The 26,978-nt window shown below is 37.8% G+C and overlaps 1 protein-coding gene across 4 annotated transcripts in view; it reads left to right on the forward strand.

Annotated features, from left to right (window-relative positions):
- zgc:153372 (uncharacterized protein LOC767695 homolog) overlaps positions 1-26,978 on the forward strand; it is an 85,532-nt gene that overhangs the window by 34,616 nt on the left and 23,938 nt on the right. For 2 of the 4 annotated variants that reach the window (XR_008964276.1, XR_008964277.1), the window contains exons 11-12: positions 9,117-10,944; positions 11,254-11,320. The gene's annotated coding sequence lies outside the window, so the exon portion shown is untranslated. Of the gene's footprint in view, positions 1-9,116; positions 11,321-26,978 lie in introns of all 4 variants that reach the window. The other 2 variants (XR_008964274.1, XR_008964275.1) reach the window with 1 other exon arrangement.

Here is a 26,978-nt window from a genome sequence, read left to right on the forward strand (position 1 = left end):
TTATTTGCAAAGCAGCATAGCTTGGATCCTATTCACTGTGCTCCATTGAAATTCACTGGTAATGTGAACCAGTTTATGGGCTGAAGTTAAACTTGGAAGGTGACTGGAAAATCAAAGAACCGAGTTTGACCTTACATGGCCGTTTTGGAGAAGGATGTTCGGTTCATATGTCTTATGGACGACAGTAAAGTTCTCAGATGGTGGTTGTAAAACATCCATTTAGAGGCCATGCAGCATTTTCAAACTACAAACTATTTTTGCAGCACTACAAAAACTGTCAATAAAGATAGCGGTCAAGAGGTAATGAAACTGATATTGTACTTAGCAAGTCTTCAGACTGTCCTTACATTGCCATTTATCACATACATTAAATGAGGTAGAGGGGTTAGAGCAGCAAGCCTAAAACCGACTGTCCTTAGTTTGACATCTGAAAGAAACGATATAAGCAACAACACGTAAAACCAACTTGAATGTTGTGTTGGAGTAATTTTAATCTTTTAATTCTTTTATGTTTTGTAATAGCAATGAAGGCAATAAATCTGTAAAATATGATGTGATAACTACATATTTTAGAAAATGGACTAGTTTGTGGGCATCTACGAGTTACAAATTGGTCTTAATGAAGCCATAAAAGTAGTCTGAAGTCTGATGCATGTTTCTTATAGGTTTTCAGGACATGTGTTAAAAAACAGCTAAACAAAGTCAAACAGAATGCAAATGTCTCACAGTTTAAAATGTTTTAACATAACATTAATTCAACATAGAAAAATTCAAGGGAATTTTATGCACAAACTGTGTATCAGCTAAAGTACACCCATTAATGCGTTATCCTTTAAAATACTTTTTTAGTACGTTATACTTTGTAATTTATAACTGTAATACTTTATATTATATAATAAACAAGTATAAAAAGCTGTCTTGTGGCACAGTGGTTAGAGCATGGTGCTAGCAACCCCAAGGTCATGGGTTCGATCCCAGGGGATTGCACATGGTCAGAAACAAATGTATAGTACAATGCAATGTAAGTCGAAAAGCGTCTGCCAAATGCATAAATGAAAATGTAAATGTAAAAAACAAGAATTGCTAAACAAGCTATCTGAAAAACAAATCAACCCTAATGCTTTAATAGACTTTTCTGTTGTTGGATAGCAAGTCAACCATTGTGACCCGCTCCTACTACAGAATACTAATAATGAGATGTTGTCTGTGTCTAAAAAGCCTAAAATATCAGTATTATTATCATCCATTTAGTAATGCTAGCACACAAATTCGCTCTTTACCTCACAGAACTCATGTTGACAGCCCAGGGCGTGGTGGTGTTTGAATGTCTGGCACGGTTTTTGAAAAAGCAAGATTACCTCAATGACTCGTAAGCACTGAAGTGGGAATAGCTGTTGAGGTTTTGGACTAGGCAAAGGTTGTGAGCTATCAATCAGAGAACTTGTCAAAGATTTTAATGAGGAACACGATCTCTTAGCTACCTGCTATTTTTTCCCAAGAAGCCTTTCTGTGAGTTGAGGTGAAGGCTTTGCACAAAGACCTCCCCTGACTATTGTAGCTGTTTAACAGTTACAGAAAGTTAGCAGTAGAATTTGTGTTGATTTTTCTGTTACTAATCAAACCAACCCACGTTATCTGCAAAAAGTGCAAACTTCAGCAACCTGTGTAGTAAAGTGATTGTGTCAGTAAAAATTCTTGGTATACAGGTGATAAAACTTATATCCGGAATGTTCTCAAAGGCATACTGCCTACTTCATTTCTAGTCTCATTGCATGGTTAGATGATAATTAAATACATCCCAAAAGAAAAGTTTGCATATTACTGTGCATTGAATTGCATGATGGCAAATTAAAAATTACATTTAAAATCCAGATATTTGTTCCACATTCCTACACGACATATATTAACCTCATTACCTCTCTAAATAGTTCACAATCACTGCAGTTGTTTTACTTTTCAAGTATCTCATCAGTGAGCAGCCACTTGTCATTAACCCGTAGATCCGATCTTGTGATTAGTTTAATGGCACAAGCTCGTTTCTATGGGTCTCTGTCTCTGTGGTGGAAAATCGTCCAGCATGTAATCCCAGCGTGCCTTGAGAGTTTAGCTCATTTTTGCACATGACATTGCATGTGTTTCCTTACTCACCAGGTCTTGTCTTACGGTGTAATTTATTATCGCCTGACATTTTTGTAAACTTCGAAAGTGAAGATAAACAGGGGTGACAACATCTGAAAGTGTGTGCATCCAGGTTGAGGTAGTAGGTTGTATGGTTTAGAATTTTGTACTGGGAGTTAACTGTACAACCTTCTAGCTTTCCTTGGAGCTCACAAGTCATCGAACAGCATACAGTATGCCAAAATGAACATGTAGAGTAACACTTTTATTCTGCTTTTGGAAGTATCTTAATGCAAATGAACTAACATAATATTCATTCAGAATAAGCGTATACTGTAGATCAGTAATGTGGCACTAAAATGAAGCTCATGTTTCAACTACAGCGTGAACAGAGTTGAATCTGTATTTGGATACTTCTCAGTCCATTTGTCTTCTAAACCACCAGCGAGCGATTGAGCACGGTTACACTTTATTTTGATAGTCCACTTTAGACATTATACTGACTATAAGTAACTTTGCAACTGCATGTCAGCTAAAGATAGTAAAGATGATTAGCGAGGAAGTCTACTAATACTCTACTGAGTGGTAGTTGAAGTGATGGTTGACCCAAAAATGAAAATTCTGTCGTCAGTTACTCACCCTCTTGTCATTTCAAACCGGTATGACTTTCTTTCTACAGCAGAACACAAAAGAAGATATTTTGAAGAAAGTTGGTAACAGAACAGCGGCGGCACCCATTCGCTTCTATTGTATGGACACAAATCCAAGTCAATGGGTGACATTGCTGTTCGGTTACCAACTTTCTTCACAACATCTTCTTTTGTGTGCTGCAGAAGAAAGAAAGTCACACAGGTTTGAAATGACAAGAGGGCGAGTAAATGATGAGAGAATGTTCATTTTTGGGTGACTGTTCACTTTGACAATTAAGTTGTAAAAATACTTATAATTTGTAAAATATCTATCAAAATAACGTGTCGAGTTGATTTTTCTCTGAAGGTCTCATATGAATTTTCGCTTTGCTCTGCCGTACCTGACAGACAAGTGATAAAGCTTACTTTTGCTTCATGTCCAGTAAATAACCATAATGTATACGTGGGGCACCGAGGTGTCATCGATTTGTCTGGACCTGGTCTTTTCGCTGCTGTCAGAGCGTCTCTGGGATCAATGGCGGCTTGCCCTTTGACCCCTGTGAGAAATCAATAGAACTGAGCGTGAGGGGCATGGGCAGCGTCGATAGAGTGGGCTGTCATTTAATGTGACAAGACATGATGGTTGTTAATGTTTGCACACTTTGCACCGTCGCCCTGTGTAGTCAATCTCAGCTTAAAAAAAGTCTGTATTTTGTTATAGATTTGAGCTGAGTTGAGATAATAGCACACTGTTTATATAAATACATTTAAGAGAAAACGTTCAATTAACGTTTTTGTATTTGCCCCCAAGAGACCGCTGTGGAATCGCTCGCAAACGCAAGAACTAACAAGCTCTGTAAAGCTGGAAATATATCGGTTGCATATTTAATGTCCAAAGGTGAGAGTGGAGGTCAGCGATGGCCAGACACAGAGGCAGAGGCTGTAATAGAGTTGATTGATTACAGGCATGAGTTTGGGGCCTGCATTGATTTCATTTGCTTTAAAGGTCCCTTGGTTCTGTAGTCTCCAGCGTCTGCAGTCTGGAGGCCAAACGGACTTGGACTTGAATTATGCGTTGCTGTAGAAATCGGCGTGTTCCTTGTGGTGCAGTGGAGATTATATACTGACATTTAGAGTGCTGTGCTCCGCCGAGGATGCCTGCATAGGGCAGGAGTGTTAATGAAACGGGGAATGGACTGAACCACGGGATAAGCCGTTCTGCAAGTCATTATATCATTACGTGCGCTCGCTTTCTCTTTCTCAATGCTTGCGCTATAACGTTAGACATTCTTGGTGATGAATTGGTCATTAGACACAGACTTTTTCACAACATGCAATCAGCTGAGGTGTAAATGATTGCTCGGTGGTTAATTTCTCAAAGAATATGTCAGCGCTTGACCTAGATCAACCTCAGAACAGCCCGTGCTAAAGGTTTATTGCTCTCCTCACTCAATTAAGGTTAGCGTCCCCGGAGCCCAGTCGGGGTTGATGAGGTCGGCTGTCAAGACGGAGAAAGACATCGAGTCCGGGTGGACCGCACCAAGCAAAAGATGCACGAGATACTCGCACACACCGCACAATTCGCATGAAACTAATGCGCCGCACCCTCCTGCCACTGCGGGACAGTTTGACGGATGTCTCCTACGAGCCAATGGCAGCCAACGCAGGGGCGGGAATAACCTGCGCCTTCCACTCGCCTCCGCCCCCCTCCTCAGACCAGTCTGCGTCTGATTCAGCACCCAGCTCCTCTCTTCACCTCCAATCTGATTTTTTTCCACCTCAAAGATGGATGGATGGTGGCTGGCGGCGATGGCGACTCGTTTGTTCGGAGAGCCAGAGGTAAATTGGGAACGATAATAATCTGCTCATTCCCGGGAGCATCACCTCGGTCAGTTTTTTGCCGTCCGCCTTGGGGGAGGACAGGGGCCGTGTGACCGCGGTGGGGGCGGGAGGTGGGGGAGGAGCCGGTGAAGGTGATGAGAATAACATCACTCGTGTTTTGGCTGGGGCGAGTCGCCGCCACAGATGGGAGAGATTTCATCAGGCTAACCGAATGGTGGCGACAGGGGGAGGGGGGGTTTGGTGCACGGCTGCTTGGCACATCTGTATGTAGTTGAATGTTGATCACACCTACGAATGGCAAAGTGACTTGTCTTGAGTGTCTTGAGATTGTTTGGTGCATGCCAGAAAAGTGGGTGTCTGGGCTGAGGGGTTTATAGTCTGATGCAGCCTGTTTGAAAGTGTCAGACTTCGGCTGAGGATTCTTGTCTGTTGCCGTACCATTGTCTCGCGTGGCGCAAGGTCGCTTCGTCCTACCTGTGAAAGGGGTGCAGACACGGGGCGGCACCTTGAGACTCTGTTGGGTGTCATCAGGATTGCAAGGTGAGAGATGTGCTGTCAAGACTTGTGGATCACTGAGGACAACAAAGAGGAAGGACTGACCGTCTGGCTCAGGGCTGGGGGGGTTTCCTCTGCTTACACAAAGACTGCAGAGCAGAGGACATTTGTCTATCCAAGTTCAATCGGCAAAAAAGAGGAAATATGTCTTATTCCAGTTTTCTGTTGTTCAAGTCTTTATTTCGTCTTCTGTTTTGTGTGTGTAACAATTATCAGTGATTGTTAGTAACTAATCTGCGACAAATGCATACTTTTAAATGTCACTGCATTGCTTACGTGTACGCAAAGTGATTCATCTTGATAGAGGATTTCTCTCCGACCATCTTTTCTCTTTACACAGGACGAGTGGCGCTGCAGGACACAAAGACAGACAGCTCATGACCTGTGCAGCCAGACGCGGACTCTAACTTTGGTCCGGGCAGATGTGCTTAGCTCAGAGGCAGAACAATGTAGGAGCTGCCGGGTTGGGGAAAAGCGATAGGCTCAGCTGGTTATGGCTGCCCTCCTCCTGTTCCCTGAGACCCTAACTCGTGAGTTCTTTTAAAATCACGGGTCAGGACCTTGGGAGACAGGTGGAGGGCTTCAGCACCTCTGAACAAAATCTTGAAACGAGAACTTTGACAGTATTATAAATATCGAGACGTGCTGAGTTGAAATCAGCCGTAACCTGAAACGCTTAACACATTGACATCACTTTAAGGCACAACTGGTTTGTAAATTTAAAGAGATACAGGCTTACATACATACATACATTTATTTAGATAATACAGTAAAAATTCTATTTAAATGCAATCAATTAGACATGTTCTTTACATGTAGTTTCCGTAAATCAAGATGTATTTTGTGGATCTTCGACAAGCACAGCTAATGCATTTAAAGGTATATCAAAAGAAGAATTTGCTGGGAATTTAATATGAAAGTAATGCCTTTGGTTTGCTTCCTGCTGGGCATATGGTTACTATTACAGTATATTGGCAGAGGCAGGGTTTGTAGAGAGTGTAGGGAGGCTAAATGTTGTTTTCATTAATATTTTGAAGACATTCTTTGGCAGATTAATTAAAAGCAGATCGGCTCCTTTATTATGGAATTATTGTGGAGGCAAGACGTGCAGTGGAAATAAAAGGTGGAAAAGGTCACTATATTCCATTACAACTGTCCATGTGATGTTCATGGGAACAATGAGGACCAACTGTGTATTTTTATCAACTAGAATTGTTGTATGCCGCACTAAAAACTTTATTGTCCCAAATAATTTTCATCCTTATAGTTAACTAGATAGTCACTAGATGTGACGCCGCAACACATGACAAAGTTCTTATTATTATAGTTCTTATAGGTCTTAACATGGCGCAACAGTGGTTTGTATATTAAAACCTTTTTTGCCATGTTTTCTGAATTTGGACACAGTTTAATAGCATAATTCAGTGTATTCTGGTTTTTAAAATTAAGAGACCATTCCAAATATGAATTTAATCAACATTTCTAGATGTATTGTGGCCATTACAGTGCAGTGTCTGTTGGATTTCAACAAAATCAAACCTCAGGAGTGACAAAGTCATCCAACAGCATCGTAAAAGACTGACAGGCAGCATGACAAGACACATGCTAACAATTCATCTTATCACATTTTTTCTTTTCTTTTCTTACATTCAATAAATACAAACAAATATTACTGTATATTTCTGTTACTTTGACCAATTTCTCCAGTTTTCATTTTCAGCAAATAAATGAAAATAGAAACAATATTTTTATTTGAAATTTGGGAGAAATATTGTAAGTAGTTCACAAAATGAAACAAAAATGATCATTTTACCTAACCACATACCTATAACTAGTAAATTCAGAAAAACTAAACATAATAATTGAGAAAAAGTCTCCTAATTTTTTTCTGTGGCTGTATATATAATATACATATATAGTTGAAAGACTAATATGCTAATTTGTCCTATGGTGTGACAGCAAAAATTTAGAAAAAAAACTATCAGTGGAGATAAATCTTTCTTGTGCTATTTTATTTGATAATGATATAAAACAATGTAATATTAACAATTTTGCTATGTCACACTATAGGACACATGTACAATTTATTAATCAACTACCCATATACTGAGCAATTTCATTTCATTATTTACATATTTACTTATTTTAAATTCCTGACTCGCTACAGTATGAGAAAAAAGGACATCTAAAATGCTGCCTCAACAAAATTGATTTTCCTCTGACGTTAACCGTCCAATTAGTATTGTGTGGCTTTATATATTTATTAAACTTCATTCTGAGCTGTGGCAGTTTTCCAGCTAATAGGTGGTTGCACCACAGAGCCCCCAGCAACAGTAGCGAGATAGTCCTCCACCATGAATACAAAACAGTCAGGCATGACACAGTACGCCTGAAGCCACTAGACTCCGTTTAATGCGCATGCCCATTGAAAACTAGCCACAGTGTGTCTGTCTGCTGGCCAAATCAGCAGACATCAGACAGAGGCCTTTACTTTAAAGTTGTGTCCTTTTGTCTTTCTTGTCCACTTGTGGTTAGGAGTTCAATGAGGACATCGACATTACATACTAGTAATGTAATAGTGATTTATTTATCAGTGGTGGGCTTTCTTTATCATTTACTGCACAGAATGCACAATAGATGGGCTACTGAGAAAGAAAGAAGTTTAGTGTGATGCTCGTTGCAACAGCATATCGTGATCCGAATTAAGCTATTCGATATAACATTTTAAAGTTTAAGCAAAAGACAATGTTGAAACTTCTTACGCAAATAACTATCAATTACTGTCACCACCAGCAGCCCAAGAGTAGGAACCAGGAATTGTGGGTAATTTCTGTAGTGCAGAGCTGGCACAATCTTTACCCAATTTAAGTGATGCATTAAATACGCACTCATATCAAGGGGATGTCAAGGTGGGTCTCTCGGTGACAGAATATCTTGACAGATATTACAAGCGAGAAGTGTGAAGGTAAAGCTATTGTCTCCATTTATTAATTGTGAGTGCAGTGAAATAAGGACGCGACTGTTCTCTAGTCGCAGATCTCTATTCTGTCAGACACACACACACACATATTTGCAGGCACACAGTTGGGGGGGGGTAATCAGAGTTGATGTCTGGTTTTCCAGACACTGCAGTAGGCAACCAGACAATCCATCCATGGGTTCATGTTCGTCAGAACTTTTACTCTTTGGATATTAACATGTTGTGTTTATATCCAATTATCCTTTCATTTCTCATTTCCATACACCCTACACAAAATATTTCCTGTAAAGAGGAATATTTCATGACATTTATTTTACATTTTGAACACATACTGTTTAAATAACCATCAGTCCCTGTGAGATTTACCTCAGGGTCACTATGTGGATGTACTGTTGACCACAACGGATGCAAATGATATTCTGCGTCCAAATCTCGCATTGTCACTCGATTGCACCTCTCTGGCGCCCTCTACCGCACTGCTTTGTAGGCGTTGCCATGACAACCCGGTCCCTGCGCACATGTATTTCAGTTTGCAAGCGACAGTGAGGTGTACTCTGTGGCATTAATTGTATCGGCACCACAAGGTCACTCTCTCGCATAAACTACTGAACAGACACAACGTACACAGACAATACTGATTTAAATGTGTGTATTTAATCTTGAGGTTATACACATTTTGCTGACGTTTTCTTTAAAGCTGGCAAAATAATCCTTAGATAAGTGTAAGGAAAATCTCACAGCATATCTCATATACACTCACCCCAAGCTTTAAGTAACTGCATTTATTTGGACCTTATATGGAAACAGAGCAGTCAGTTACGGACAAAACGTTGGTTTACCACAGATGAGTCAAGAGCCAAACTCTAAAACCTGTCATAAGATGGTAAATGTGCGGTTTGAGCTCTAACCGAAAGAACGCAGACTGAGTGCCATTTTGTGATGTACAGTATATGTGCGATTGTAGCTGAAACGGTGCTGTGTTTCATTTGCAGGCAGCCTGCGGCGTTTGAGCGAAGCTCCTCAGACATAGAAGAGCTGAAAGGTCAGTGAGTTCCTCGCTGCCACAGCGACTGCCAAGTACAGCCAGACACACTCTATTAGATGCATAATAAAACTGTTGAAACTCTCTCGCCGTTTCTCCCTTCTCACACACTCACTATTGCATGATCCAAATGTAAAACAAATTCTTTCATTACTATCCAAAATGTCTTTTTTTGTCAAATAAAGTATACAAAGCAATCAACTTGTTCTGTTTTTCTTTTTTGAAGTACTGCTGATTTGAAACTTATCCACTGCAATGAATATTTGTAGTCAAAGTGGCCCTTGCTTTTGTAAGAATGACAATGTCGAAGATGTACAAAGTACACATTGTACGCTTGATCTGTTTTGGATCGTGGATGCAGAAACGTGTTTCTTCCAGCTAAAGGCAGAGAATGAGATCGGAATCCTAAAAGGACGAATTAGAGGGACGGCGGGTCATGGAGTTCGGAATGGCGTAGAAGCCCCGTGCTTACCTGACACAGAAAATACCTGCTGCACAATCCCTATTGTTTGCTTGTCAGGGGCACACGAAGAATAGCTCTTTTGATGTTTTCCCGAGTGTTAAAGCTTTATTATGATGTCCACTGAACATTAATGAGGCAGACTATAAAAAAAGCAGCGTTTCTCTTATGGTATATATTTGGCAGACGGGCTCAGACACAGCCACGGGCCTGCAACACATATTATCATGAGCCTCGATTGTGAATTCATTAGTCACTCCAGTTTTTTTCTGCCGGCTCTGTATGCGTCAGATTTGCGTCAGGCACAAACCCCACAACTGTGAGACCTAAGCCTATACGCATGTAATGCCCTGAGACAGCCAAGTCAAACATTCTTTGAAGTTGAGTGTTACACAGAGATATTAAGCAATCTACCACATAAACATAAGTCTTTGTACTCTGCAAAGCATCAGAAATGTTCACGGAAACTCTGACAAATGCATTTAACAACATTACATTGATACTGCAATTTATGCTACTTACTACCTCATGAGAAAATTATGAACCCCATATAATGTGCTTGTTTTAAAGAAACATAAAACAGTAAGGACACTTATTTTTCAAATAATTGAAACGTACGTTTCAAAGCAGAATGTAGCTAATACATATTGGAGGGAGTCATGTTTTGAAGCTGTTCTGTTTTAAAGGGGTGGAGAGATGACATACTGTACCTCTCTCCCTTCACCAGGCCCCTGTCTAATTATACATTCCAGTGAGAGATCTCCACTCATATGACCTGTTCCCTACATGCACAAAATCATATGTTTATCCAACTGTAAGTCAGCCCAGAAAGATCCAAATAAGAGGAAAATGATATACAGTACCACTTATATGATATGTATCTGTGATCATAATGTATTTTAAACCACAGAGCATGAGCACCTTTGAGTGCTGTAAGTGACTTGCCAAAACCCCAAAGCAGAGGTCCAAACCCTTTACCTGGTCCATAAGAGCATTTGGCTTTGTAGGACGCAAAGCAAACAATTTGCAAACATTCCTACCTTTCATCCAAAAGCGCTGATGATGTGCCCGGTGCTGCCTGCCAGCATTCAGTATTTTACGCGTTTCTGGTGTAAATACAACAGGAAATGTAAGTGCTGATGCAAGGTTGTTTTTGTTCATTGCTCAAGTGTTTACACATGTTCTGAAGTTCACATCTATTTATTTTTAGAGCCTTGGAGGAGCAGGCGTATGCATGTCAAATAAACCATGAGAGATTCTGTGAAGAAATAACAGCTGTCTGAAATGAATTACCTGCCTCTTTTGTCTTTGAAAACGGGTAACACTTTACAATAAGGTGATATACATTAACATTAGTTAACACGGTAGGAAAGACCAACTAAAATGAATTAATGGTAGTTAGTGTTAATTTCTGGATGTACTACTACTAACAGCCTACGCTTTTAAGAAAAAAATCTGCATTAAGGCAATATACCTTTATGATTGCTGTAAAGTCTTGCTCAAAATGTTAAATATATGTCATTCACATAACATGTGTCTTAGGTCTTATTACTTTTTATTCTGGTATAAACTGATGTTCTAAGGTTAGGCTACTACTCACCTAGTTACTATTTTCACGATTATGCAGCTCCAGTTCACTCCTGGCAGAATGAGTCCTGAGGATGGCGCTGTAATGAACGACCAGTACAAAACAGGTGGGTAAATAAAGTTAAACCAGTTCAAGGACTCTAGCAGCTATTTTAGCCTATAGAACCACACTGCACTTAAAAAAAGGTCATATTTTCCTATACGATAGATTTTAAAATAGACCATGCACAAAATTTAAATATATCAAGTGAAAAGTATTCTATTCTATGTTCAGTTTTAAGAGATATCTAGATAAAGTCTGCCATCTAGTGATATAAACCATGAATTACATGAATTCTGTCTGGTAAGAGACATTTTATAAAACTTTTAAACAAAATGTATATAGAAATACCCTTAAATATAGATTGGCCTATACAAAGTGACTTGTGAAACTGAACTTTAAGCTTTTTTGGTCACTTCACGAAAGCTGTTTGAATATAATAGCCAAATAGCTGGGCTTCCAGAACTGGGCTTTCATCTCCCTATCTAAGGATTGTTAAACTTTTTAAAGAACTGAGATGCACTAGAATAATATTTAGGATCTACATATTTATAGTGACTATAGGGTAGGTTAAATCCAGTTAAATGTAGCCTATTCAAAACAGTTCAGTTTTGTGAAGTTTGTCAATGCTTTAAGGCTTATATTACCTCGCACTATAGTTAATTTAGGCTACGGCATGAGCCATGATTTTTAATATGTTCAAATGCTTACAAACCTTAAATATTATTCCTAATTCTAAATCTAAATTAGTAAATACCAATGTTCTCTAATAGGCCCACCTGCGTTTTGCCAGTGGAAATAGTCACGTTGTGTTACAGAAGACCCTTCAAGTAAGTGTTAATAGGTGCTCACCTTCCCTCTTGAGAGATTCTGTATGGCTGCTTGTATGGATAATTAATATTTCGCGTTATGTAAAGAGGCGGAGCTGCTGGTGCGATTGACATCGCGAGAAGTAATGACAGACAGACGTTAACGTTTTATGACAACAAAACAGTAATTTATACAATATATATTCAATGCAATATATATATATAAATGCTGGCATATTAAACTATTAGCAGGGGTCAGAGGAGAGAGAGAGAGAGAGAGAGAGAGAGAGAGAGAGAGAGAGAGAGAGTCAATCAAGATGAATCATGTGACAGATTTCCTTCCCAAACCACCANCATACTTGCACTATTTGTACGCAGCCCAGCTGCAAATGCTTTGGCAACACGAATGTACATTTTGTTATGCCAATAAAGCACACTTAAATAGAGAGAGAGAGAGAGAGAGAGAGAGAGAGAGAGAGAGAGAGAGAGAGAGAGAGGGGGGGGTGTTTTTGTGCTGCCCGCATGAGGGCAGTGTATGCTTGAAATACGCAACAATGGCGCTAGTACTCCCTTTCAACAAGCACCCTGATGTTTGTTTTCATCGAACGTTAATCTCTGCGCAAAGATTCAAGTCCAAATGGAGGTACGTGTAAATGCTGTGTATTTGGCGGGAATAGAAACTGGTACAAAATGCCGTCCAGTGGTGCAGGCACAAATCTATTAACTTTTGACAATTTTAAACTTTTTTCAAACCTGTGTATGGTTTATAAAAGCTTAAATGGTCTGGTCCCCCCAATATTTCGCAACTTTGTCCACCTTCGTTCTACAATCTCTGTTAGACACACCAGATCATCTTCTACTAGTGACTGTGTGATTCCACTTCGTAGCTCTGCTTTCGGATTATCTTCTTTCTCTGCGAAAGCTCTTACCAATTTGAATATTTTACCTGGAGAAACCAGGGTGTGTACATCTATTTCTCTCTTGCTCTGACCCGATGTGTATAAGTCACTATATTATATCGCTCTAGTGTTTTGTATATGTATATGTGTGTTTTAAATCGATGTTTACCTGCCAAGGGACTGCGGATGGAAATGAGCCTGTTGGCTAAATTCGGTACAATGCATGATATGGGAACATTAATGTTATAATTGTACATGGTCCCTTTCAAATAAACTTAAATAATAATTATAATTAGGCCTACATTACAAAAGCATTGGCAAGATAATCACAATAACTTTTCTTCATCCTAATTTGCATATCTGGAGTCTTCTATTTTAATAGAGGCAAATGACAACGGAAGCAAAACAACTTGATACCAAAAATACTTTGAGCATGTGATCTAACAAAAGCATATCATGCTTTAGTATAATGAACTCTGAATCTTTCCTCTTTGCCTTATGTAAGATGTAATATATCTACTGCAACACTGTAAAATAGCGTCTGTACACTGACACCTCCATGTTCCTGTAAGGCTGAACTGTGTTATAATAATATTCAGGGTAACACTGTGGCACAGTGCTGTCAAACCCCTTCAGAATTTCGCCTTAAACACCTCACGATATTCTGCTCTCCTTCAGATTTGATCAAAGTACAGCTACAAATAGAGAGCCTCGGAGTAAAACTGCACATACTGCTCCTACCATACAGATTGCTACGTTTTTTTCCCCAAAATCATAGTGAACCAGGAGAAACAGAGCTGCTGATACAAAAGCATTTTTACTCTTGGGAATAGAGCCACTCCAACAGAATAGTGCTGTGACTGACAAGAGACCAGCCGTCTTCACTTTCAGCTGTCCGGTTGTGTGCATACATGTTTTCTTCATTTGTTTTTTTTCCATATTGACCACATCGAGTGCTACTCTTCATTTTAAACCAGTAGATAGCTGATCATTTGTAGATTTCAGCCTCTTTTATTCCCCCACTGCCATCTATGTGATGTTGAATGTGATATCCTTCTTTCTCTCCGTATCTTTTCCTATCTGTCCATCTCTATCTGTCTGCATCTGTGTGCCTCTGACAAAAGCAACCGCCCCAGCCTGTTCACAAAAAATAATGCAAACTGTGAAGAGTAATGGCTTTTTAAGCTTTACCTGGTTATTCTTCTGGTAGTTATTCGGGCATAGAGGTCTACCCACTCCACAGCCTTGTATTATAAATAACTTGCATGCTATTGTGGCAGTTTCTCAGGTGAACGCTGAGCACTTTACGCCTTTACTGGGCATGTATGCCACCACTTCAGACTTATTGTAGAGCTTTTTCAGTGTTTGATGTTCCTCGTTTTTGATGCTTCAAAGCCTCGCTTTTTTTTCTTCCGAGCAAATCTTTTTTTGTCTCATCTCAAAGACCATTCTTGTTTGAAATCCTGGTTCAAAATCTTGTTAGTAGTGTTGGAGGTTTTTATTCAATTTTATTATATTTATAAATACATTTAACATATATTTTAAAATGGTAGATGTGAGTGTGAATGCTTGTGTCTCTCTGTGTTAGCCCTGATATGGACTGACCACCTGTCTAGAGTAGCTTTAGATAACTCGCTGTGACCTCAGTAGGTATACTGGGTACAGACAATGGATGCAGGCATATTTTAAGATATCCTTTTTTGTATTTTCAGTCTAATAATTAGGGAAGACTTTTGCTAAGCCATTTGTGGGTTGATAGATGGCGTACCGAGCTCTCTTCTTCCTCCTTCCTATATATATGTATAGTGTACGGCAGACAGTACGTGCCTCAAAGCTCTCACAGCGACAAGAGTGATATCTTAGAATTAAGAATTGAGCCTTTATGTCATTATATATTAATCGCTCGTATCAACACTTTTAATGACTTTCTTCTGAGGAACAAAATAAGATATTTTGTGAAATGTCTCAGTGGTTTTGTGTCCATACAATAGAAGTCAACGGGAGCCAATGTTGTTTGGTTACCAGCATTCTTCAAATTATCTGCTTCTGTGTTCTGCAGAATAAAGAAAGTCATACAGGTTTGGAATGACATGACGGAGAGTTAATGATGAAATAACTGAATAATTATTATTTTTTTGGGTGAACTATCCCTTTACGGATAAACAATACTCAGTTATATGGAAGTCATCATAGGCTCTCAGAAGACTGCTAAAACCCCATTCATTTTTCAAAATCTTTTATTAATTTTTTTCCTTTTTTATCCTACAGTGCTTATGAACAAACGGGTACTTGGCACAATGTACTGTACCATTAAAAAAAACTATCATTGAATCGTCCATCTACCCCGGAGTGCAGACAGATCAAATGTTTTTTGTGCGCCAGTTTAAAGACATAATATCTACCTCGTGCCCCTCAAGCCTTGGCTAGTGTTGTCACCCAACAGTGACAGGGAACAGTGTAAATAATTGACGTTGCCCAGAGGAGATTCTCAGTGTTATTGCTTTTTGAATTGTGAGTTTTGTTTTTCAATTCCCTGACACTACAAAATAATGACGTCTATATACAAAAAAGCCTTACTTAACACTATCTCTATAGATAAGCAATATTGGTCATGTTTGCTATGCGATGTTGTATGTCATACCTTAAGATATTCATTTATTAAAACTGCATGATTGATACTTGATCATGTCAAATTACCACTTTATATTCGGTTTTACAAGATAGTGAAATTCATGTATCTATATATTCCTTGTTGACTTGGATGTGTCTTTTATATGACCTGTAGCATAGTAATGGTATAGTCAAGAAACAACTAAATGTTTAAGGAGGACTAATTTGACAAAGTTTGCCCAAATTCCAGTGAAAATTGGCTAAATTGTATCTAGACTGCCTATTGAAGAGAGGGCTGAGGGCTGGAAGCCATATCATTAAAAACATCTCGATAGCAGTAGTCTTGCTTACTTGACAGAAAACAGGAGGACGATGTCGACATGCGTATCTACTGGGCTTTAGGTGAAAATAGCACAAAGCACCTCTCAGGAGCCTCAGGATTGGCAACACTGCCAGTCAAAGTCATGGAAACCCATTTACTGTGTCATTTACTGTTATTTCATACTGTTGATTGAAGTCTCACTTGTTATCAGACTAGAAGGTATCCTGGGTTTAAAGTGTCAGGACAATGGTCTGATTCAAGGTTTTATGCACAGTAAAACCATATCCATGACAGATCATATCTGAGATTGTCAATAGACAATTAAATAACATATAGTCATAGACTTGTTCACGCAACCAATCAAACGTTACAAGCACACGTTGCATCCTTTCCGGTGTTGTGGTTAGGTATGCCGAGCTGCTTTACTACGCTGCCATGGATAGTAGGGGTGTAACGATACACTAATTTGCCGATTCAATACTATCCCGATACTTGTGTGCCGATTCAATATATATTGCGATTATTGAGGATTGTGATTATATAACTATTGCGAGTCGATATTACAATTTATTTAGATTTTTGCTTGCTTATTAAAAACTAGGAAAATACTTGATCATACCATTGAAGAGTATATTATGAGTCATAATAACAAAAACAATGCATCGCATCTTTCTGAACTTTTATTTCAGGAGCATACACATTCACAGTGTATATTTTAAAGTACCTTGAACCATTAAACTTTCAAGGACCAAAACCCTGAACTCAGTGTATGGCAGAGTTTGCATACCGTTTTGCTTTTCCCGGTAAAGTGTAAAATCCAAAGTGTTTCCACACTTGGGATTTGAAACGTGAATGTGCCGAATTAATTTTTGAGCTTTGATCCGCTGACTCGGCCATGATTTTTGCGTCCTCGCGCCATTTTAAAATGGATACGACGTCATCGAATACAGAATACAGGAATAAAAGTGGTAACTCCACCACCTCTTAGGAAAAGTAAAATAAAAAAATACATCGATTCTGAGATAAACCAATCGATTTTTAAATCGTTTTAAAAAGAATTGCGATAGTTAGGCGAATCGATTTTACCCAACACCCCTAATGGATAGTGTACTTCTGAGGCAATGATCAGGAAAGAGAGGACATTATTTTGGTGCTATTAGCATACCAATTACTTTCTTTGTCACCGGAGCTGGTCACACTTTAGGGTGAAATTACACTGATGGTTCCTTTTGAGTGGTAATGTTGCATTTAGTGATGCCTGACCAATACCATCCTCATCAAAAGCATTTTAGAGCACTTGATGCGTGATGACTTCTGTGTATTAATCTCACACATACAGTACTCTAAATTTATCATTGTGTACCATGGTTATTGTTGGCTGACAAATTGCTCGTGATGTTTCATCATTTTCAGGTCACTTCGAATAAAAGCACCTGCTAAATAAATAAATGTAAAGGTAAATTGAAATGAAAAATGAAATGACAACGTTCGCGTGCAGCACTTGATTTGAATTGCCTCAATAAACGCTGCTGTTATAAATGACTCGGACACACACAGTAGTGCAATCACCGCACTTAAGTTTACCCGTATTTACAGCAGGATGAAGGCACTTAAAATGTGATTCATGTTTGTGGAATAATGTATACAGGTATTTGAATGTAGGACATCTAAAAACGAATGATTAAAATATGACCTTTGGATATGAAGCAATGCTAAAGTACTTTTAAAATGAAAGTATTCACGCAACCTCTCTGAAACTGTCAAGCTGTTTATGCATTTCGTGATGAAGAGGTCATTCAGAAAGATGCGTCTAAGAATAGCGCACTCGAAAGTGCCTTTATCCTGAAAACGTATAGATTAGCACACACTGGCCTTTTTAGTTCTTTGAGTAAAAAAGCCTAGAATTTGTCAAAGCACTGGACCCTTCAGAAGATTAAAAAATGGATTTCTCTGATATAGTGGGGGAGGAAATAAAACTAAGCCGCTATAAGAGTTTTAGCATTCGAATGGCATGGCAATCAAACGGTCTCTTATGAAATGCCCTAGTTCAGAACTCAACTGTGGTTGATGCTACTATAAAACTAATGTTAGGATAATCCTATTATGAACGTCTGAGGTGGAGCATTGATCACAATTCCATTCAGTACCAGACAAATAGCTATTTATAGCGAATAAACTAGGCCCAAACCAATCAATATAATTGATCGTAATGCGCTCTTTGTTGTTTTTGATACCAAACAGTCCTGGATTTTGAGTCAAATCCTTGATATACTGTACTATAATGGGACTCTTTGAGCAGAATTTGATTTAAGTGACTGACGAAAAGGCTTTTTACAACTTAAAGGCTGTTTTAGGCATCATTTTTGGATTTCTTTACAAATGTGTTCGTGCCAGAGGGGGTATCTTGAGTTGAACTGCAAGAGTCGGGAGTGCAATTAGCACTTACATTTTTTTATTAGGCCTATAAGGAATGTTAATTATAGAACTCCTGAAGTGGAAATTTCCAAATGAAAATAATTTGCCTGCTTTTAAGTGGGTCAATTAATGGGAATAAAGATTGTAAGGCTGCTTCCGTCAAGAAATCGCCTTTTAGAGTACATCTTGAATTAGAACTGAGAATTTGCTACCGACTGTGTAATGTGCATACACGGGGCTTACAATACCTCTGTGACCTTTTCATTCTGTATCAGACAATCCTGCCGAGAACAATGACTATAGCGCAGCTTTTCATATTTTATTTGCTATACCTTACATTATGATCTATGGCATTTTACATAATTAAGTATATTACAGCCACGGAAAAAATTAAGAGACCATTTTAAAATCAGTTTTTCTGATTTTAAAATGTACTATTTATAGGTATGTGTTTAGGTAAAATGATCATTTGTGTTTTATTCTGTGAGCTACTAACAATATTTCTTCCAATACTTAAAGAAATGCCTATGAATGCTCCTGGGGTATAGTGCATGTATCGGTGCTCTTTGGATACAGGATTTCTTAAAAGAAAAAAACATCTCTCCAAGGCACTCGAAAGTGTTATGCTAGTACATTGAAAATTGTTGGTATAGAGCATGTTTAGAGATAAGAGGATATAGGATAAAAGGGTTAAAACAGAGAGTCCTTTTGGATCTATACATTGAAAGCAATTACATTTCCAGGTTTACATGGAGAATTAGATTTTTTACCTTTTTTGTAAAAAATGTCTCTCCTTGATCTATATTGTTTGTAATTAAAATTATGTTAGTTATTATATTTATGAAAAATCATTTGTTTTGAGTTGCTTCGATACTTGATCAGGTGACTATGTCATGTGACTAGATGATCGTTTAAACTAAGGGACTTGGCATGTGTTTGTAGTTTGACACCCTGATGAAGGCTTGTAAGCCGCAATGCGTTGGTGCACGTCTGTGATGTGTTTTTAGATAAAGCCATGTGTTAATAAAGGCATTTGAACTTTTATAACACTTTCAAGTGCCTTGCAGTGATGACATTTTTATATATTTCTTCCAAATTTCATATGAAAATATTGTTTCTATTAGCATTTATTTGCAGAAAATGAAAACTAGAGAAACGGGTCAAAATAACGGAATAAGATGTTCTGTATTTTTTCAGACCTCAAAAAACGCCAAGAAAACAAGTTAATTTTCACTTTTAAGCAATACAACAGTAATATTTCTTGCAATGGCATTGTAATATGGTCATTGATGGAATAGTTCACCCCCCTAAAAAAGTAATATATTTCGTAAATTTCCTTTTGTTCTGAAATAATTGCTGAATGCTATAAGATTTTAGGCATTATGACAAAACTTTGAAAATAAATTATTTTTAATATATAAAATACACCTGTGTAGCAAGCGGTATGGAAGAATAATTTGACAAATAAATATTGCGATACATTTTGCTCAGTTGCTTGAAATTAAATATAAAACATGCTTGAAAATATGTTTTTGTTCACTGGCATATGATCGTTTTTTTTACTAGAAGTTGCATATTGTATTGTCTTTTGTGAAAAATGGAACTGCATTACAATATTCGAGCTGCATTACAATATTTGCATGATAAAAAGGACGGAACCTCCTCCTTGGTATTCCATGTGGTACACAAATCTTAGACCCATACCCACATTACATTTTTCTAATGAAGATCTAGCTCTACAATCATTTACCCATCATTGCTTACAGAAAGCAAACAACAATACCCCACAAACTGAAGTTGGAAAGTGCAGCGCTAAAATAAGATGATATTACTTCCTATCTCTGGGAGACATATTCATGTGGTTTAATATTCATGAGTGCATATTTTTGCTTGCATGTTTAAATAACACAGAGCCGCCAGCAGACAGACTGAACCCGCCATGCATCTGCCACTAGCCAGGGTCCTTTCCCCTTGTTTTATCATTTTGTTTACTTCTATGATTTGTGAATTATTCATAATGTTGAAAAGCTGGGGGCAATGATGGGAATGCAGAGGGTAGCCAACAATCGACTGTCTACAAGCAAGTGAAGCTGATATATCGAGTGGCTGTGAAATATTGATATATACTGATATAGGGTTCCCCCAATAGAATAACACTTATTGAGTTGCATTTTTAAGAAACTACTCTATGGTAAGGTATAGTTATTTTAAAGTGGAATAAAATAATAATTACATAAATAAAATATCAAGTAATAGATATATTGCTAGAAATAATAGACATGTTTTCCTTTACTGTTTAATTTCATCTTTGAGAAAATTTTAAATTCCAAAACCTTGCATTAACGTATTGTGCCACACTGTAGTACAATGACTGATACGCCTGCATTGCATGCACAATATACATAAAAAATTCAAGCCTTATGTATTCCAAGACACAGAAATACATTTGTTACATTTAATAACTTTATTCACCATATGATGGCAGTATATAAGCAGTCTCTCAAAACGTCATAAATCCACCACAAAATAAGTCCATATGATTTCTGCGCCATATTCTTTGTCTTTTCTAAGCCATACAATTGCTATATGTGACCAAAATTGATGTCATTATTCACTCATAGATCAATAGGAATTGTGTGAATTATCTGATTTGAGACTGACTATAGTATGGCTGCAAAAGACAGGTTGTATTTATTTTATTATTTTGTAGCATAACAGTCACTATGATCTGTCAAAGTATGAAGTAAAACTATTTTTTAAATATCTCTTTTTGTTATATTATTATTTTCTTTTCCCAGTGTTAGTAAGAAAGAAACTGACAGATTCTATCATGAAAAGCTTCACGCAGTGGCTCCATGCATTTCGCTCAGTAGAAGTCATGAAATTGTTCAAAGCATAAAAACTTCACAAGAGCCACAAAAGAGCTTCATTCATTGCTGTACAAGCGCTGATGGCACTGCAATGTCTTGCTGAGCGATTGTACCGCGTGTATTCTGAGATGTGAGTGTTTGGAGACTGTGTATGTTAATTTTTTCTGTGTCTGTATATATTGTTACACATAGTTCTATATACATTATCATATTTTGTTTTGCAGTGTTTACTGTAATGCTGTGTTATATACCTTATTCGAGTTCAGTTCAGTATAGTATACACATTTTTTCTTGTCTTAAATGAGTTTAACCTTCTAGAATTATTGCATAATAGATTAAAGGTAAAAGAATATGGATCGCTATATCTTAAAGGTCCAGCCGGAAATTTTTTGGAGGATCTATTGACAGAAATATACATAAATATGTCTTCAGAGGTGTATAAAGACAATACATAATGAAGCATTGAATGAGCTATTTCTATCTACATACACCGCGGGTCCCCTTGCATGGAATTCGCCATGTTGTTTCTACAGTAGCCCCAAACGGACAAACTCCTCTACGGTGCGTGTTTCGTAAATCCGTTATCTCTTTCGGCAAAGAAGTGAAAACGTGACAATATCTTAGTTCTGTGTCAGCCTCCGTAGTGCTTCGAAAAGGAGGGGGGAGGAGTGGAGTGAGCCATTGGTTGCAATTTGCGACCTCACCACTAGATGCCGCTAAATATCATACACTGGACCTTTAAGATGTGCTTGCTCATGTGACTTGTCTTGAGTTAAAGGTGGGGTGGTTGATTTGGAAAGGTGCTAGCACTGAAATTATAATCCCACCCTCTATGCGATTCGCCGTCCAAAGCCACGCCTCCTCCAAACACATGAATGTATTTCGTAAATCCACATAACAAATTACATACTAAATCCATTAAATTCCTCTCGAAGCATGTACATACCTGTCCAAAAGAAAGAGAGCAACCATGGTATCGTCTTTCAGACCCTTTGCCTGCCGGAGCTGTCTCCATCCTGTAAAAGCTGAACCGATGATAATTCAAGTTTTTCCTCTTTCATGTTCCAGGCGTTTTTTAGTCACTGCTTTTTCAAAAACTGACTTTTGTTTTGTAGATTTACTTGTTGTCGATTCCGCAGGAAAGTTTGATTGTTGCTGATTGTCCGCCATTCTCCCTACATTGACACAGCGGATGTGAGCGCGCTGATGACGTATGATGTCTGCGTGAACAGGGTGCACAGTGGTATGCAAAATACGTTGGCTGAAAATGTACACATGACCAGTCACAGCGTTCGGCCAGAACGTTTTGATTGGGCGAATGTTTTCTGGTCCTACGCCTTTCACAGACGATATATAATTATACAAATACTATTTGACCACTGTACTTCTTGATTGCTATCAGAATGTAAAGAGATTTCCAACCAACATGACAAAAATGTTTCTGGACAGGATCACCCACCCTGCCTTTAAATAAGAAAAATAGAGGAGATGCAAAACTTTATTTCAAAAGATTAGGTTGTAGATGAATCCAAAATCACAACAAGAATACAAACTATTGTTTTGGCAAATCTCTGATTTTATCTATGAAGGTATATTCTTTGATGGAAATTCCACACCTCTCGCTCTGACTAAGGCCACATCAGATTTACATTTAAATGTATTCCTCCAAACCCATCCATTTCTCTGACATAATATTAGAATCAATGCAGTTGGGAGGCAGGATCGAGCACCATAAGCCTTTAAATAAATGGCTGTTGTTGCTCACCGTGACACCGCAGGACCCGGGTGGCATCAAGCTGTCTGTTCTGTATTTCAAATGAGGCTCCATTTTGTATTGAACAACAGCTTCTCCTGCAGCTAAACTGTTCAGATGTTCATCTCTGAATTAGGCTTCAAGAGTTGATACATCAGCACAGATTTAGTCTAGACGCAATAATTCTTTAATAATCCCAGATATGGCATCAGTGATTCAGTGATAATTAACGTAGGCTAATTCAAATATAACAGGAGATTTCTGGTGCTTACACCCCACATCACTGAAAAATGTATCCAGCCTCGTGTTAAGTGCGCACTCCGTTGAGCACTAGAAAGTGAAAATGAGATCTCAAATGAACCGAAATGGCTAATTTTGCCTTTGGGAGCAGAATCGCACACTTTTTGAGACCGCTTTATTCTGAAAGCGAAAGCCAATTATAGGAGCTTTTCATATTAAAGACTTCAGATGCTAAAGCAATTTTAGGCAAGTAATTATGCAAGGGGTTGAAATGGCTGTTTAGTTAACTTATTTATACACCTGTACGACTGTTATTCATGTAAAGTAGGTCAAAGTTATGGTCACCACCCCACAGTCTAGGAGAAAGGAATTAAAACGCTGCAATGGAGCTAATGGTCTAATAAAGTCAGTACAAAACCGCCATTTAGGAGAAGAAAACCCATATAAGTGTTTTCTGATGAATGCCTCTCCCTCCAAATTCTTTTTCACGCTCCACTTAAAGCACTGAAGTCAATTAGTTTTAATCACAATGAGTGCAGTCCATTGAATAAGGATTGAGGCCGACACCACTGAAACAACAACAGCAGCTCTGGAATCTACTTTTTGGTCCACAAGCTAATGGAAAGGAAAATGTGTAGTTGAACTTGGCGTGTGTAAAAATGTAATATCAAAAAGGTTTTTTAAACCATACGTTTCTTTCATATATGCAAAATATCAAGTGTCAAGATTTCATATTATTTTATTGAGGCTGACTGATGTTGTATGTCATGTTTTATTCAAATGTAATAATGTCATCAGGTGCATGAGTGTTAGTTTGTATAGGACTGAGTGATATCATAAAAATATCATTAGCTTGGTATGAACATTGCGATGTCCTTATATAATGAAACAAGTGTGTGTATGTGTTTGTGTGTGACAGTCAGAAGATAGATGAAGCACGTGAAATAGCTCCCATTGATGGATCAATGCAAACATCTCTGTTGACAAGGATAAATGAGAATATAGAACCGCAACATTACAGTGCATCACTTCTGCTATCTGAGCTGTGTCCCCTTACTGAGACATGCTGGTTATTTCAGTTTTTTCTATCAAAACAGATTAGCAAAAATCTTATAAGAGAAGATTAGCCATGCGCTGCATGCTAAATGTCCCCCACTATGATGATGACAATAAAAACAGCATGCAAGCAGAAATCAAAGTTCAATGTTATTAGAATCATGAAATTTAGCTTTAATCAGATTTTTAGGCCAATTTTTCACTACCTGCCCATGTTATTATCAGAATTGTATGCCATGATCATCACCAGAGACGGTAATTATAATTCCACTGATAATTCTAAAAGGGACCGATCACCTAAAATCATAATTTGGTCATCATTAATTCACCCTCATTTTAAACCTATTTATGACTTCATATGAAATGTCAGTAATTTTGCAACCGTTCAATAGAAGTAAATTGTGGGTCATTGTTTGGATTCCAACATTCTTCAAAATATCTTACATTCATTTCATTCCAAACCTGTATAAAAGAAAATGAGTAAATGATGATATTTTTATTTCAATGTAAATGTTATATTACATATACATATGTGTATTGTTGTTTGTAAATTAGTTGGCAACAGATTGCTTTGCTGGTGCAAGCAGCTCCCATAAGTATACTGTCATATTTGCCTTACAGCATTCAGTCAAAGATCATTTTTTTGAGCTAATGACCTGAGCCATGAGTGTCATGTGACCGATGACACTGTTACACTTCTTTGCAGCAGAAATAGAACATAAGCCTATTTCACACTTCTCAGAGCCCTTAAAAAACATTGGGCACTGGTGAAGTGTAAATATCTTATGTAATATAATTACATTTTCATCAGTTAAGTCAGTCAATTCTTATTTGGTTATTACAGTAAACAAACTGCATGGTAAATCTGAATAAAAACAAAATAAAAAATAGATTTAAATGCATAATGTTGAAATACAATATATTCTTATAAAAATGGGGATTTAGGTAACATGATTCATGCTGTCAAATTTATTAATCGCGATTAAACGTTTCTTTGTATAATATTTGTCTTGTGTGTAGGGATGTAACAATTCACTCAGCTCACGATGCGATGTGAGTCACGATTCTGATCTCACGATGCGATTTATTCACCATTTATTTTTACAAAATGAGTTGAAACAAATTAGAAATGAACAACTTCCCTTGCATGATTTCTTAAATGCTTCACGTTTCTTTGTATAATAAAATGTTTTATTTGAAATAACAAAACTAAACTGCAATTTTATAACAAATTAATAATAGAAAAAGTCTCTTTAATATAAACAAACTAATACTGTCTGAGCTTTTCTTGGATTTTTTTGCATTTAAGAAATATCAGCATGTCCACGTTTAGATTTGCAGTGAAAATAGCGGCCCCTGCTGTTCAAAAAATGTATTACGATTCAGTTCACACCTCAACCGATTTGAATCGTCACTCATTATAACCGATTTTCAACTGGCTCACGGTGAATCGTTACACCCCTACTTGTGTGTGTATATTTATATGTAGATAGAAACACGCACACACACACACGTTGGGTTTCCATGTTTTATGGGGACGTTCCATAGACGCAATGGTTTTTATACTGTACAAACTGTATATCATATTCCCTAACAATCACACACAACTGTCTGCTCTTTTAGATTTTCAAAAAAGTTAATTCTGTATGATTTATAAGCTTGTTTCCTCATGGGGACCAAAAAATGTCCCCTCAAGGACAAGGATTTTGGATATTGCCATCTTTGTGGGGACATTTTGTCCCCATACCGTAGGGTTTACTCTTCCCGCACACACGCGCACACGCGCACACACACACACACACACACACACACACACACACACACACACACACACACACACACAATAAATATGTATATGTATTATATGTATATAATATAGTACGATAGGTATATACTGTATATATTTGTATAAAATGTATACATATTACTGTATGTATAAATAAAAATATTACTCATATTCCATAAAAATACATGTATGTTTGTGTATTTATACATATAAATAAACATGCCACACACATATATTTTATAAACACAAACATTTATTTTACAATAAATGAATCGCGATTAATCGATTTGACAGCACTAAAGAAAATCATAGAGATTTCCCATAATTTTAACTAGCTATCTAATTATTAGGTAAATCGGGTCAAATTTCTTGGCCCACATTCTTTCAAAATTGCAACAATCCTTATAATTCACCCCCAGCCAAGTTCAGTAACAAATAGACATCAATAAAAGTGTTCAAACATATACCTGAAATGTGAATTTATATTTCCCAAAAGCATGTGACAGGAGATGCTTTTCTGCCATTTAGCCAGACAGCAAAAACAAGCTCCGGTTATCTGCGTCTTTGCTCAGGGGCAGGTAAAAACAGCATGTGGTCGGAATCTGAATGAGTTGCCTCGCCCAGCCGGCCCCACACGCACACCTCAGCCACTGATCCTGCTTAAATCTGCCAAAGAGGAATTATTAGAAGTTAGATTTGGCAGGTCACAAGCGGAGAGAGAGAGAGAGAGAGAGAGAGAGAAGGCAATAACCTCTCACTGACAAATCGACGATGTCACTTAGGAAAACACAAGCGCTCTTTAATTTAGCCTCCCTGTGTTCGGGTGAGAGAAACAGCTAATCAACTAAACACCAGTGAATATTTGCCAGGGGACTTCAAGATTTGTTTGTCATTGAAAAAGCTTGGAAGTGGGAGGCTGTAAACTATGTTTTAAATGTACCGCATCTGTCAACATTTGTCCTTGA

This window comes from Triplophysa rosa, linkage group LG14 (genome assembly GCF_024868665.1).
Source record: "Triplophysa rosa linkage group LG14, Trosa_1v2, whole genome shotgun sequence".
Classification (NCBI taxonomy): domain Eukaryota; kingdom Metazoa; phylum Chordata; class Actinopteri; order Cypriniformes; family Nemacheilidae; genus Triplophysa; species Triplophysa rosa.